Source organism: Tenrec ecaudatus, chromosome 1 (assembly GCF_050624435.1).
Source record: "Tenrec ecaudatus isolate mTenEca1 chromosome 1, mTenEca1.hap1, whole genome shotgun sequence".
NCBI classification, from domain to species: Eukaryota; Metazoa; Chordata; class Mammalia; order Afrosoricida; family Tenrecidae; genus Tenrec; species Tenrec ecaudatus.
In genome coordinates this window covers 87758103-87774507 of record NC_134530.1, presented here as the reverse complement: position 1 = coordinate 87774507, position 16405 = coordinate 87758103, and positions in this window count along the sequence as shown.

Here is a 16405-nt window from a genome sequence, read left to right as displayed (position 1 = left end):
CATGGGTTTCCAAGAGTATACGTCTTTACAGAAGTAGAAAGGTCTACCTTTGTCCTGAGGTGCCGCTGGTGGTTTTGAACTGCTGACCTTATGGTTAGCAATCTAATGCATAACCACTATGCCACCAGGGGGTGCCATGTGGCCCACCTTGGGAAACATGGACATAGTAGAGACAACCGTAGCCTCAGGAGTTGGGCTACTTGTTGCATCAGTAGAATGGGGCTATCAGTAATGAGATAAGATATACATCCTGAAAATAGTACCTGGCTCATCGTAAGTGCCAAATAAAATCATGTTATTACCAGGATTATTCACTAATAAAAGCCGCAATGCAGGCCCACAGGCATCTGTGATAAATTCCTGATGTGCATTTTTTCTGACCACGGTTTGCACCAATTCACCTCAGCCTTGCACCTGTTTTTGGAGTCTGCCTCTGACGCGTTTGGTCTGGTGTCGGTACTTTGTCTCTCACAGCAATGTCTGCTTTTCGACTACCAGGGGATATGGGCTCCATTTGTCCTGTAGCCCTTGCCACTCCCCATGACTTCAGGCGAGCACTTGGCTCACCTCTAATCGCTGAATGGGATCCTTGAGTCTCCACGCTGTTACTGGGATCCTGGTCAGCCTTCTGTGCAGGTGAGGCCCCTCCCGGGGGATGGATTGATTGCCATTCCCAAAGAGGCAACGTTTCGGGAACTCTGTGAGCCAGTTGTTAGACATGGCCACTATTCATAACTGAATCACATAAACTTACAATTGAGTAATTATGCTTAAGCCAAATGTAATAGCTACATTTAAAAACATGTAATTCAAAACTCACCACTTCCCAATTATTTGATGACCTGTTACCATTAGCGCCGCTTCGGGAGGCTATTAGATAAGCGGATGTGGTGGCTTGCAACTGCACATCGCTTCCCAACTTGGCATCCGTCGTGCCATGTTGGTAACATCAAATGGGTCATGGCAGAAGTACTTCTATCATGAAAATGGACAAAAGCAACAATTTCAGAGTCCGTTTCTTCTGGAGAGCTGGTAGATAGACGCTGACCAGCATGATGCCGTCTGGCTTTGTTCGAGAGGCTGTCTGGGCGGCACACTGAGGTCGCTCAGTTACATACTGCAAGTACTCTTCGGCCACCTGTCTCCCTTCGTGAACTGTGGCGGGGTTGAGGGGAGGGTCAACGCTAACTAACCTTGGATCCTAATTCTCCCTTTCTCTGCGCTGGCCCTCCCTAGACTCCTTGTGAGGGCGAGTCAACAAGTACTGTCTCGAGGGTCCCAGCCAGACACGCCTGGGTTTGAACGTGGCTCTGTGATCAGTGGAGGGCTGTAGACGGGTCTCTCAGCACTGCCCTGGTCTCTGTCCCATTAGAATACCTTTGATAAACAAGTCAGTCAACACACAGGCTTCTGAGGAGATCCAGGGAGGCCGGGAAATGCAAAGCAGAGAGAGCAGCTCACAAGAGTCGTGGGGCTGTTTTTTGGAACTTCTAGGGGCCATCATGGTATATTTTCTCAAAGGACACAGGGCAACTGCAGGAGCATTATAAAGAAGTTTTAAGAAGGCAGAGGCTGTTTTGTGAGAAAAAGGCCAAAAGCGTGTGGAGGAATTTGTTTTCCCATCACCACAGTGCACTTGCTCAAGCTTTGAGGGTAGTGAGAGCAGTCCTCAGAGAATAGCATTGGGAAACCTCACCGATCTGCCATCAGCCCTGCTATTGTCCTTGCCTCCAGCTTAATTAGGTTTCCCAAACTAAAAACAAAAAAAAGAGGAACATGATTTAAGTCCTTTGAGGACGCTCAAACTTCAGTTTTGCAGTTGTATAATTATTTGGGGAGAGGGTTTAGAGAGATGGAAATAGTGCCTCCAGAAGAGTACAGGCCTATCTAGAGGCTACGTCAAGAAATTATAGCTTCAGATACTTTTTTGCTTTATAAAGGGTCGTGATTTTATATCAAGACTTTACTTTTTGTATTTGTAGAATAAAAAAATTGAATGAATGTAGGTTTACCAAGAGGTGGCCTCTGGCAGTATCGGCACGCCTCTCCTGGCCCGTTCCTGGCAGCTCGCAGGAGACGGGGGAGCAGGTCTGTAATCCCAGCCTCACTGTTGGAACTGGTGTTGGTTTTCAGTTGGGGTGGATCCTCAGGACACTTAGTGGCCAATCTTCTGCACCAACACATGGTGTGCTGGGCAGTTCTGAGCAGCAATAGTGACCTTTTAAAATCAAGGCATTTTTATTCACTTATTTTTATTTGGATGGCCATTAAGTCGGGAGGAAGAAGCTCACCAATGGGGCTCTAGGAGGGAGAAGAGGAGCGTTAAGAGGGTGACTGCTTCAAATGTAATATTAAATTAAAGATTATTTAGGGACGTGGCTCCCACCCGCCATCTGCCAGCTTGTCCTTCTGTGGTGTCTTGCGTGTTGCGATGATGCTGGAAGCGGTACCTCTGGTGTTTCCAGTACTGGTAGGGTCACCCCGGGCAGACAAAAAGACCTCACACCTTCTTCCACAAGCTAGCCCGTCAAAGCTCGATGGCCGGCAACAGAATATTGTCCAATGCAGAGCTTGAAGCCGAGCCTCTGAGGCTGGAAAGACTCCCACCGGTCCTGAAGATGGCACAGGCGTGGCAGTCCTTGGTTCTGTTATACACAAAGCCGCCGTCAGTCAGAGTTGACCCAACAGCTCCCAGCACCGCCAGTAACAACAACAGCCCCAAAGCCCGGCTACTGCTCAGTCTTATCGCCATTTTGGTCAGCAGCTATTTCCATCAACGTGTACATGCAAGGCCTCTGCCCTCTGCATGGACTGTCGAAAGAGCGAATACGCTTCCTGTAACTGGGAATTGTCAAGGAGTCTAGGAAACAACATGCAGCCCTGGGCTTGGTGAATCTGAAATTTCATATCATGATAACCGGCCAACACTTTTCAAATGGTCCAAGGAACCAGCCCGGGTGAACACTCAGCTTCACATATTTTAACATTAAACACATGACCTGGAGTTTTTCTTTTTCCCTACTTGGCTACCTTGGCACCTTTTAAAACTTGGCTGGTGACCTCTGTTAGCCTTTGGGGGAACCATCCCCAGAGTTCTGCTTGTGCTTATTCACAAGCATCATCTCCTGCAGGAGACTGTGGCTGCCTCAACCCCAGCTCACCACAGGCTCATCTTGAGGCTCAGCTGGTGGTCCCTGCCAGGATTGCTTCAGGGGAAAGTTTCCAAAGCCTGACACAGGCACACAACGACAGAACGCAATAGCTCTTCAGTTGAAAAGCTGTCTTCTAAATGAAGTTTAAGGCAATCCGGACGGTAGGGCCATCGGCCTGCTCTTTAAACATTGCCTCCAAAACTAGGCTCTGGATGTCGAACAGTCATTAGGAAAATGGTCTTTTGAATCATGTAACTACTTCGAGGCTGTGGACACATGCCTGTTATCTCTAAGGCTCCTTGCTAAAGCAGAAGGAGGCTCGAATTTACCTTAAGAAATTTAGTGTGCCTTTATTGTTATTTCTACTCAATATAATAACACCAGTGAGTCATGTCGATGGTTAACTGTTCTTTCTCATTGCCAACCAGTCGATTCTGACTCATAGGACAGGGTAGAATTGCCCTTATTGGTTTCTGAGACTCTAACTCTATATGGGAGTAGCAAGCCTCTTCTTTCTCCTTCGGAGCAGCTGGTGGTTTTGAACTGCTGACCTTGGGGTGAGCAGCCCAATGTGTAACTCATTATCAACCCAGAGGCACCTTGGAAGAAAGACCAGGTAACCCACTTCCAAAAGGCACAGTCTTGAAAAGGCTAAGGAGCACAGTTCAATTCTTACACATAGAAAGGAGGGCAGGAGCTGAAATTGGCTATACAGCAACAAGTTTGGTTTTGGATTTACCATTTCTTGGAAAATTGCTATTAACCAGTTACACTCTAAGAATATTTAAAGTACAATCTCATTTAGTGCCTTCTGAGCTGTTGCTATTTATTTTGGTTTCCATTTAAAAAATTAAAAAAACATTTTATTATGGGCCCATACCACTCTTATCACAATCCATACATACATCAATTGTATAAAGCACATCCATACATTCCCTGCCCCAATCATTTTCAAAGCATTTGCTCTCCACTTAAGCCCTTTGCATCAGGTCCTCTTTTCCCCCCCTCCCTCCCTGCTCCCCCCTGCCTCATGAGCCCTTGATAATTTATAAATTATTATTTTGTCATATCTTGCCAACACCTTTGGAATAGGTGAGCTGACTTGAGGAGCAGGACCTGGGTGGTGAGGGTAGAGGTTGAATCTGGTAGGGGAATCAGAAGATAACCAACACAGCGTACATTGCCTATAGAAAGGGCAGGCACTATGTTGGAAAACTTTTGTTTCATCTAATTATATACCCATTTGCATGTATTGGGTTCAACTGAAAATAACTCATTACATTGAGTAAATTCCAACTCACGGTGACCCTATACACCTATGGGAGTAGAAAGCCTCATCTTTCTCCTGAGGAGCAGCTGGTGGTTCCAAACTGCCAACCTTGCCCTTAGTGGCTCAACATATTGCCATTTCACTCCTAGGATTCCACGTATTAGGTTACGATGTAAAATCTATGGGTGTGTGTGTTAATGTGGACAATAGTGGGGGGGAAGTTTGAACACTTCAAAGGCAACAGAGAAACAAAGAGGAAGTACGATGAGTTACATAGTGGATATAGCATCAATGACATGAAACAAGAATGTGTATGAGATGTTGAGTGGAAAACTGATTTGCTGTGTAAACCTTGACCCAATTCACAATAAAAATCAAGACCAAAAAAGACAAGACTGTCTCGTGAGGGACAGGTGTTCTGGAGCAGAGAGACGGCCAGCTGTCTAGGTCTAACCTGAGATTCCGTGCACTCAACTCCAGCTACTATGCCCAGGTGAGGTGGGTAGGAAGGTGATGTGAGACTCAGACCAGGAAGGCATTGGGAGGTGGCTGCGATGGTCAAGTGATGGCTAAATTCCAACCAGTCATGAACAAATGATCCATTGCATGTGTGTGCGCGTGTGCGCGCGTGTGTGTGCGTGTCCCCCTAGTACAGCCTATTTCATGAAAATGGGATGCGGTGTTCTATTGAGATGTAGAGCTACACAGAGAGAATGGTATAAGTTCTAACTCTATGACCTGTGTAAGGCCATTGATGTTTGTTGGCCTAGTCTCCTCATCTGTACAATGAGGATAGGGATAATGCTTGCCCTGTGGATTTGTTGCGAAGATTACAAATATTGAAACAATTATGAGATCGAGGCTCATAAATGTTGTCTGGCATAATTGTGAGATTGCCAGAAATGTGACCATGATTCCTTCCTTCTCTTCTGGATTTCTAGCAAAATACATAATCTGGCAAAATGCCTGGCACATGGTCGATAGTCGGTCTTTATTGTAAATAAAATGCCAGCCTCTCTTTTAAACAGGTTTATGTGCCTGACCACCTAGTGTCACACAACAGGAAGAGGTAGACACTGTCCATAGCCCCATATTAGAAAGGAGGTACTGCAGTCCCAGAGTCATTAAACTAAGAGATGGAGTTGGGATTTGAACCATAGCCGTGCGATGTCATAGTCCCCGCTCTGACATTTTAATAGACATAAGAGGCGCTCTGTAGAGCAGGCATGCCCATGACTCCTGACGGTACCTCATGACATCTCGGGGCGTCCACAGAGGAGGTCTACCTACTCTAGTTCTGAGCTATGACAATGGGGGGTGATCTCAGCACGATCCCATTCCCAGGGCCATCTTTCGTGCACTCCTCTGGGCAAACAAGCCAGCTACTCAGACAACCCCTCGGGCTTCCACCTTGTACCTGACCCCACTCCAGGCGTGGCCAGAAGACTGACTGGGCTTGTGCCTTTGAGTCCTCTCTGCCGATCACCACCCAGCGATTGCCAGGTCTGTCTGTGCCTTGGCCATAGGTCTTTGCTGTTCCAGGGACCCCTTATCTTGTCTAAACAGCTGCGCCTTCTAGAAAGTTCTTCCTTCTTAGCAGTTGAAACCTGCCTTGTTTGGGGTAGGTTTCTGTGATTGGGAGCATGCAGCACTGGGATAGTGGCTGCGAAGTCTGGAGGATGGGGAACAGCAGGCAGACAAGAGAGATGGGTGCAGGGCTGAGTGCGTGTGTGGCCTGAGGGATGGGGTGCTGGCGGCTGTCAATGTGAGCAAAGCTCTCCACTAAGTTGCGTGCCGTTGGAAAAAAAAAATTACCGTTTCCCCCTTTTATTACACACACTAATTGCCCCACCAAAATAACAAATCCTGAAGGCTGGCGTCTGCTGGGAAGCAGAGTCCCATGGGATAATTTTCTGTCTGGAAGTTCATTTGGGGTTTGCCCTGTGCTGCCGAGAGGTCTGGGAATCCCGCCTCTCGTTGACTTCTTGTGCTTCCTGCCCCGACCCCCCCAAAACCAAGGAGAGAGAAATGTTTGCTCCTTTACACATCTGTGAAGGCCCCTTGTGGCCCTGACCCAGCCCCACACTGCGCCGGCCCGGTGGACTCCCCCCAGAGGAGATGTCTTCTCCCCTGGTGACCCCGGGGAACCCCGGCTGTGCTGAGAACAAGCTGCTGACTGGCCTGTTTTGGTCCGTGGAGCCGACCCACCAGTCATCGACCCGTGATTGATGCTGCTCGGGGCTCCAGGCTCTGCGAACTCCGGGTGTTTTCAAGGGAAAATGTTGCTCATAAGGCAAAGCCTCGCCAGGTTTGAGATAAGTGTGAAAAACACATTACAAAAGGAAACAGACCCAGCGTTTCCTGACAAAGGGAACAGTTAACCTTCTGTGTAAGGAGTGTGAGAAGGGCAGCCACGGAAATGTGTGTGTGTGTGTGTGTGTGTGTGTGTAACTGAGCGTGTGTGATGGGATGCATGTTTCCCAGAGTGTGTGCGTGGGGTGTGCAGGCCCGAGTGGAGAGAAGGAGAGAGGGAAGGCGAACGTGCCTTGGGGAAGACAGGGATATTAATCATGCTAAAAGCAATCTGCCCCCCCGGGAATTTATAAGGATCCAGCTAAAATCAATGGGAAGTTTTATGAGACAATTTTCTTCCCGCTGGCTCTGGGGATTGTTTGAACTCTCATCAAGTGGAGAGAGGCCCTGGCACACAGCTTCTCCAATTCTCACACCTGGGCATGAGACATGTGCCTGGTGCACGTTAGGAGCTCCGAGCGGACTCATCTCAGAGGGCTGCCCCTGAGGGACCGCCTCCGGCTCTCCAGCATCTCATTAGAGGGCAGGCGTCTGGGAGAAACAGGGGTGCGGCATGGCCAGGGCACTCTGTCTGTGGTGATCAGATAAACCTGAGAGGTCTGCCAGGCACACCCCGGCCTACAGGCTGGACTCAAGGGGCGGCAGCTTGGGCAGTGTGGAGGAAGCCTTTTGTCCACTGGGCGGGCTAGGAGAGGGCCACTTTTGGAGGTTCCCCTCTCTGTTTTATTTTTAACGCTGTAGTGTGCTTTCTGTGAACATTTACGCAGCAGATCCACTTTCCAATCACCAGTTCAAACACAAGTGGCTCCTTAACGTTGGCTGCCATCCCCGCAGGGTGTCAGCACTCTAGTTCCTCTGGGGCTCCCTATTGTGTGCATTTGCTCTCTCTGTCCCTCCTGGATTCTGGCTCAAAGCCACCCTTTAGGAGTTTCCGGAGGCTGTCAAGCTGTACGGGAGCAGATTGTCCGGTCTGTCTCCTTCAGAGGAGTGGTGGGTTCAACTGTCAACCTAGTGATCCAAGGTTTACCTGACTGCCTCCAGGGCTCCTGGTTTTCAGGATAGTCAGCGACGGAAACAACTTAATTGCCCTTAAGTCGTGCTTAAAACAAATGAGATCGACATGCATTGCAAGCATGATGCTAGGTTTAAAGCAGTTGCAAGACTTCCTGTTCATTTTTCATAACTAAGTAAAAAAATTGCAATGCTTTTCTCTAATGATGTGTTTTGAGAAAATCCCTCCCAAATTAAAAGGAATGGTTCATACTTCTCCTCCCATAGGGCTTTATTTATACACCTACCTATTTATCTGAGAATTACTTCTTACCCTTCACTTTCTATCATACAAATATTATGAGCTTCTTAGATGTAGAAACTGGTTCTTTGGCATCTTTGTTCATCCAAAGTCTCAGCTTGAGAACTTGGCTATAGTTAAAAACAAACACACAAATTAACCCCAAAACAGCCGTGGAGCCAGTTCTGACTCATGGAAATGCCGTGTGTGTCAGAGTGGAACTCTGCTCCACGGTCTTTTGGTTTTGTTTTGTTTTATAGCTGTGACCTTTTGGAATTAGACAACCAGGCCTTCCTTCGTAGGTACCTCTGGGTGAACTTGAACCTCCAATCTTTTGGCTAGCTGCTGAATTCATTAACTTTTTGCACTAGGGAATTATTGTTAGAAGTCTATTAAAAGTTGTACTAAAAGGAAGCATATGCATGTACTTCTAAATCCAGCTACCTATCTGATCTTGCCCATTTTTGCTTCTATGCTTTCGATGAGGAAAAGGACTGTAGCCCATGACATCCAATGGGTGTCCTCTGTCACAGAGGCTGCGGGAGAACAAGAACCCCGGTGTCCTGCCTCCTGCTCTCACCTAATTCGCATTAGACTAGAACAATAAGTGGATGAGTTTTAAATTTTGAATCGGACCTGATGTATTTGGAAGAGAGGGAAGCAGGGACTCTGGGAATCAGAAGAGCAATATACCAAGTACCTTCAGGACTGATTGAGAAAACAGGCCTAGAGATGGTGAGTGAGTTCATCTCCATTCAATACCATCGAATACACTCCTCTAATGCTTGCTGTGTGTCAGGAAACACCAGGGCAATAGAGAAAGTCCTGGGAAGATGTCTAGCAGAACAGGCATGTGAAGCCCATCATTGTCATGTCAGGTCTGACTCACAGTGACCCTACAGGACTGAGCAGAGGTACCCCCTAAGGTTGCCAAGGCTGTAGTCTTTACAAAACCAGATGGCCATATCTTTTTTCCTGTGGAGTAGCTGGTGGGCTTGGTTAGCAGCTGCCAACTATTTGATTAGCAGCCCAATGCTTAAACAGTTGAGTGCTTAACCACTTGTGCCACCAGGACGCTCATTGACTCCTAAGCAAAAAATCAAACTCTCCATCCAGTTGATTCTGACTCATGGCAAGCCTCTAGAACAGGGTAGACCTGCCCCTGTGGGTTTAAGAGACTGTAACTCTTTATGGGAGTAGAAAGCCTCCTCCTTCTCACACAGAGTGGCTGTTGGTTTACAACTGCTCATCTTGCGGTTAGTAAGCCTCCATACACCCCACCAGGGCCCTGTTTCATGTATTGTTAGATGCCATAGAGTAGCTTCTGACTCACAGGATGAAAGATTGCCCAGTCCTGCACCCACTGTTGGCAACCACCGTATCAATCCATGTCCATGTGGGGCTTCTACTGTTTCACTACCCATATAATTTACCAAGCACGATATCCTTCTCCAGGATCGGTCTCTCCTGACAACATGTTCAAAGTATGTAAGACTCACCATCCTTGCCTTGTAAGGAGCATGCTGACTCTATTTCTTTGAAGATGGATCAGTGTGTTCTTCAATTAATATCAATTCTCTTTCCTTCTTGAAGGGGCAGAGCTGGGATTAGAAGCCAAGTCTCCAGATTCCCAGCCCAGCATCCTCTGACCCCTGCCATGTTATTCAGAGGTGCTTCCAGAAAAATGAATCTGGGGCAGGAGCACACTGGTGATTCTCTTGTGGGTCAGAAATGGAACCAGAGGTTTTCTGACAGCTCCTCTGCTCTGTCCCGCCAGCCCCTGTCTCGTTTTCTGCTTGCATGGCCATTACTCTCTATTACATACTAATAAATGTTTATGAGATTATGCTGTATAAACTATAAACTTTTACATATTATTAATTAACCTTGTACATTGGATTGGGAGCTACTGAACATTTACTGACTTGTAAAACAGGATAGTGGCGTACAGGGAGCCGTGTGGGCAAAGCAGTTCTTATCTGCTCTTTCCAGAGGAAGGGGTGCCTTCTATGTTTGCGAGTCTTCAGTGCAAGTTACAGACAGCACTGGATTTAAAATCTGCCAACGGAGCTTCGTTTCCGCCACATGATGAGTTTAGGTCGGGTTTCTAAGTTACCAAAGGAATGGTTTGTTTGTTTGCAAAATGGGCATTATAATCGCGTCTGCTTAAAGGGTGCTTGGGGTCCCCGGGTGGTGCACACAGTTTGGCTACTAATCCAAATGCTGGAGGTTCAAGTCCACTCAGAAGTGGCTTGGAAGAAAGGCCCAATGATCTACTTAGAACAATCTGTCCTCGCCTTGTTCAAGCCCTGCTCTTTTCACCGGCCTCCTACACATGTGGAAGCTGAACATAGAGTAAGAAAGACCGAAGACGAATCAACGCATTTGGATTGTGGTGCTGGTGAAGAATATCGAAAGTGCTATGTTCTCCCAAAGAAACAAACCTGCCCCGGAAGAAGGACAGCCAGAATGCTCCTTACAAACAAGGCTGGCCAGGCTTTGTCTCCCATACTTTGGACCTAGTCTCGGTAGAGACCAGTCTCTGGATAAGGGTATCACATTTGGTGAAGGAGAGGGGCGGTGAAAAAGAAGACTCTCAGCAAGAGGGATTGACCCAGTGGCTGCCACAATGGGCTGCCACAGAAGAAGCATTGTGAGTGCAGCAAGATCCGGGTGGTGCCTATGAGCTGGAACCTGCTTGACAGCGCCCAACAACAACAGCCTGGAGCACCGTGTCCCTATATGGCATTGCCATGAGTTGGGACCAACTTGACAGCTACCAGTACTGGGTGGGGTGTTTGGCACATGGCAGGTACCCGATAAACAGAAACTGAATGCCATTGCATAGGATTGTTGAGTGGAAGTAGCAGAGTCTGCGTTTTAGTTGTTGATGATGGAAAGCCATCATTGTTAGATCATTCCCTGGAGAGGGTGTTTTCACAGGAGGGCTGGAAGGAGAAGCTAAAGGAGGGCTGGGAGGGCGCACACTACATCCCCTTCACATGGTTTCTCCTATTCCTAACATCCAAGGGCCCCGTGGTTGCATTTTTTCAAGGCCACACCCAACCCAACCCAACCCAACCCAACCCAACCCAACCCAACCCAACCCAACCCAACCCAACCCAACCCAACCCACTGCTATCAAAGCTATTGTAACTCATCGCCACCCTCTGTAGGATGAGTAGAACTGCCCTTTATGGTTTCTGACATGGTATTTTTTATGGGAGCAGAAAGCCTCCTTTTTCTCTGTGGAGTGGCTGGTGACTTCCAACTGCTGACCTGTGACTCGCAGCTCCGTGTGGAACCCACTACTTGCCACCAGACCTTCCTCTCAAGACAGGGAGGGGTATAGGGGGGAGTGGTGGCCAGGCCCCTTCAGATTCTAGTTTTGATGCGTATGGACCAGCTTTACAAGCTAGGCTAGCCACAGACACTTACATAGGAGCTCTGTTCTTTTATCGACAGCATCTTCACGAATCTGACGTGGTGATTGAAGAGGGAATGAATGAGAAAGGACTTGGAATAAGATGAGGGGGCTTTAGAAAGTTTGTGATTAAAGGGAAGGGACAGATAATGGGACTTTTCTGGGCATTTAAAAAGTTGAACAATGAAGTCTGTCTCCCATAGTTAACACTCAGGATTGAACATGCCTGTGTGGAATCTTCTGCAATTCATCAATGACGTAAGGGGAAGAACCTAGATCTGGGAGTCAGGAAACGGCTGTCTGGTCCAGGCTCGGCCCCTGATAAGTTGTGGGACTTTCATGGGATATTTCTGTTCTTTACATCCCAGCTAACTGGTCTCATGCCCGTAAAATGGGGCTGGTGTATCTGTTATGCCGATGTCACTGCAGTGTCTTAAGAATCAAATAGGATAATGGATCCAATTTAGTGCTTTGTTTGCCAACAAAGGGACCATGCATCTATAAGGTCCACTTAGAGCACCTGACCTTATTTGAAATCATTTATATTTTTGTTTTATACCCGGAGACACTGAGATCTTTCAGAGGTATGTTACAGAGTTCTGTGTATGCCATGGAATATCAAGTGAAGGAATGGATTCCGCCTACGTTCATGCAATGCTTACTTTGGGCTAGGCTGAGGAGTGAAGTGTTGGGGTGAGGGTTGTAAAATGGATGGACGGACTCGTCCCTTGGAAGGCTGACTTTTTATTCCAGGAGGGAACTACGGACACGCAGAGGAATAAGGTTCAGCATAACTGAGACTAGGATTGAGCCTTCAGTGGGCTATGCTGCTTGGGGACGCTGCTTGCTGCCAAGTAGGATGAGTTTGACCCCCTTTCTGCCTTCCTGGGACAGAAACTCGAGGACTGGACAACCTTACCGCAGAAGTGCCCCTTTCAGGATGGCCAAGTGGCTGCTGGCGGTGTGTGCTTCCCTGCCCGTGGACACATTCTGATACAGTTCACAAAGGCATGGACTCCTGACCTCCACTCACTAGGCAGTGGCGCGCAGGAGATTGGTGAAATGATTTAAAGCTTATAGAGATGGGTAAGTCCCCAGGGGCTAGAAGGTACTTTCCAAGGAGGAAGAGGATGCCTCTTATAAATACAATTACTATTGATTACTGCCAGATTCCTTTATCTGATTTCTGCCCATTAGGCCCTCTCTGTGTTGCTAAAGCCTCCCTTACTCTCTGCCTCCACTCACCCCTAGAAGTGCCTCTTAAACCAGTCCTGTGGAATGCTGGTGGTCCTTGAATAGCTCATAGGTGCTACGAGGGCATTCAGAAGGATACTTCAAAGTCTGGCAAAAAATAGCCATTGTACGATGATGACACGAGTGGACAGAAGGGCTACATCTCTTTAGGGCTCCATCTCACAACATGGAAACAACAACGAGGCCAGTTAATCGCTATCCCGTCTCTTAGCAACCAGAGGCTATAAGTGGTGCTTGCCCTGAAGGGGGTGAGAGCTCAGGACTCATGTGGTCTCTGCACGCAGCCTGTCTTCTTGCTTTTGGCTACAGCAGCACATTCTTGCTTCAGGAGAACTGCTCCTCCCTCATTCTCACTCTTCTTCTGGAAGGGCTCAGTCTTGTCCCTATTATCCGTACAATGGCTTCACGATATTGATTTGGCAATTACCAAGGAGAATGAAAGTGAACGTGTTTTGGAGGATATAAAGTTGATCTTTGGAAATGTGTTAGATGTCCCTATTCCTTGGACACTTGGAGGATGTAAGCCACCCATTAATCAAGATGTGAATTCCATCTTCTAGTCACAGATGTGGTCCAGGTCAAGCCAATGAGAGCATGTGGGCCGCAGGTTTGGGGGGAACCCATGGGATGAGGTAGGTGCTGTGTGCCAGAAGCTGCTGCTGGTGGGGAGCAGTGGGCAGGGCAGGAGGCTGGGGGACCATATGAGCTCTGGCAGGAGAAGCAGTCAAGATTTGGACTCTGGGGCCAACCTATGAGCCTGTGTCAATTCATGCCCGAAGCCAAACCTGCTCACAGACTTTTCAAGACTTTCCTTCCATATAGCTTTAGACTGTGTTAGGGCTAGAATTTTCTGGCATTTGCATTCAAAACATTCCCAACCTGCTGCAATATGGAATACTTTACTGAATGTTTGCAACTGACTTGGCTAAGACATTGCCTTACCTTATCTAATCAGCATGCAAGGCTGGACAGTGAGCGTTATGCTCTTATTTTATAAATAAGGACACTGAAACATAGAGAACAGGTAAATTACCCAAAGGAACACAGCTAGACGGGCCCTGGGATTGGGCAAGACATCAGGCTTCTGGCCACAGGGATTGCTCAAGACATATTGCCCTTTCTGCCTCCCTCCCCCTCTCCACCCAAATCAGATACTGAGAGAAAGCAAACATAGAAGGAACGTAGGGGAAGCCACAGGCATTATTTGCTGGGATGTTTCATTGGAAAGTATATGGCGAATCCATCCACTACCAAGGCGAATCCATCCAAGGCGAATCCATCCACTACCACCTTTAGCACGGCCATTGCCTTTGTGCAGCCAAGCTATCACATGCAAAACAAATTCCCTCCAATACACTTCAAAGTGATCCTTCTCTATCTAGTCTCATCCCCTCCCATCCAGCCTCTGGACCACAGCTGAGTCAGTTTTTAAAATGCAAATTGGATTATGTCATCCCTTGTGTATGAGCCTCCAATAGCTCTCATAGCTTTTAGGATAAAGTACAGCTACAAATAAAGTGCTCACAAGATAGTTCTTGATTTGACTCTTGTGTATCCCTTTAGCTTAATCTCTCTCCGTCCTCCAACCATAATGAACGTCCTCTCCTGCGGCAAATGCTGATTCATTCCCGTCTCTGTGCACGCTGTGCCAGCTGCATGCGAGTGCATTGTCCCCCGCCCCGATCCTTATCCTTACAACCACCTTCACCCTTGGCGTGTCACTTTCTCTGCAAGCCTCCTGTGACCCCTTGGACTCAGATTTCGGGGTTTCCCCTCTGTGCACCCACTGACACATTGAATGCACCGAACAGTAACTGTGTGCTCTGTGGCAGCCGTTCCCCTAATTGTTGTTAGAGGCTGTCAAGTAGATTTTGACTCACAGCGTCACCGTGTGGCAGGGTAGAACTGTACCACAGGGATTTCTAGGCTGTAATGCTTATGGGCAGGAGCCCTGGTGGCATAGTGGTTAGGTGTTAGGCTGCCAACCACAAGGTCAGCATTTCAAAACCACTAACTTCTCTGTGGCAGAAAGGTGAGACTTTCTATTCTCATAAATAGGCACAGCCCCAGAACCCACAGGGGCAGGTCTACCATGTCCTATCGGATCACTGTGAGTCTGAATTGGCGTGCTGACATTGAGTTTTAGTTAACTTTAAGGGTGCAAATCTTGGTCTTTCTCATGCTGAGCCACCGAGTGGGGTTCAAACTGCTAACCTTTCATTCAACATCCAAGCACTTAACTGTTTGTGCTTTATTCAGAATGGTATCAAAGGACTTAGCACGTCACCAAATGCATAATACTCAATAAATATCCGTTACATGCACGATAAAGAAAGGAAAATGAAAGGAAAAGGGAAGAGATGAGCACATTTCTTTTTGTCTGATGCAATGACTGTAATGGTGTCAGCTAACGGAATCCATTTCCTTTTATTAAACTCAGCTGCTATATTCTTCATGGCTGTAATATCTGAATCAATTGTTTCATTTGAGTTATTTTTTCTTAAAGAAACATTGTATGGTGTTCCAAGTTAAGTAAATGATATTTCCCCTCCCCCTAAGACAACAAAAACACTTAGGAAATATTGCATGATGAGGTGAGGGAAGCGGGTTTTGAAGATGGTGGGAGAGAAAGCAGACATCAGGAAGCTGAGCACTGGGGTCTCTGGGTCCCCTTAGTAGCTGGAACCTTTGGCAGGGTGAGAATGCTTTAGGAAGAGCATGGTTAGGGACCTCAGAGCAAATAATGGCTGTGTCTATGGAGAGAAACATCTTCCTCCGTGTCCAACGTGGGTCTTCTGCTTGCTGTCCTCACATTCTGAAATCTGACAGTTGGTAAAGCATCTTATCTCCAAGGAGTTTGTCTCAAGTCAGCCCATAAGAACTACCAGGATGAATGGCCTTTTTTCTTCCTTGGGTTTATGTAGCTCCCTCTAAGGAGGTGGCTTCCCTGATTTGTCCAATGGCGTTAAGTGGGTGTGTGTTGCATAGGGATTTTTCATACCGGGTCGATTATTTTATGAAACAGAAACCTTGGTAGTCAGCTCCCACCTGTTCAAAGAAAGTTCAGCTTTCACTTTGAATCAAACAATTTATGCCTCACAAGGGGCCCTTTGTATTTGAACAAAAGTATGAGGTGGGTTTCTGGCAACTGGGTCTTTGGGATACCTCAAGGGGCCAGCCCTCTATTCCACCTATCACTCTTTCCACCCACCCAGCCATCCACGGACATGCACGCTTACTATCAGAACAGCGGAGAGGGAAGATTAGGACAAGAGAGGCAGGGAAGTTTTCTTGGAGGTGCGGATGCCTGATATAGATGTTAAGAAAGGAATTGGAGTCAGCTAGGCTGGTGATGGGAAGAGGGAGGAGGGACTCTTCCCGGTAGATTAGGAGCATGAGCAAGGGCACAGAGGTGGGAGAGGGCATGAGAGATCCAGGGAGGATCCCAGTTAAAACAAACACTTATTGAGCACCTTCCTTGGGCCAGAGGCTGTTCTAGGACCTTCTGGAATGAGCTTAATCCTATCAGCCAGGATTAGATGCTGTCTTTGTGCAAAGAAGGGCCCTAGAAAGGGAGAGGGAATAGAAAGTAGGTAACAGGAAGTTGTTTCTGTTTGGTTCTTGGAGCCAAATATCACTCACGGCCCATCTTAAATCCTCACTCTTTGAATGTGCCTTCTCTAACCAGCAGTTATGGTCTG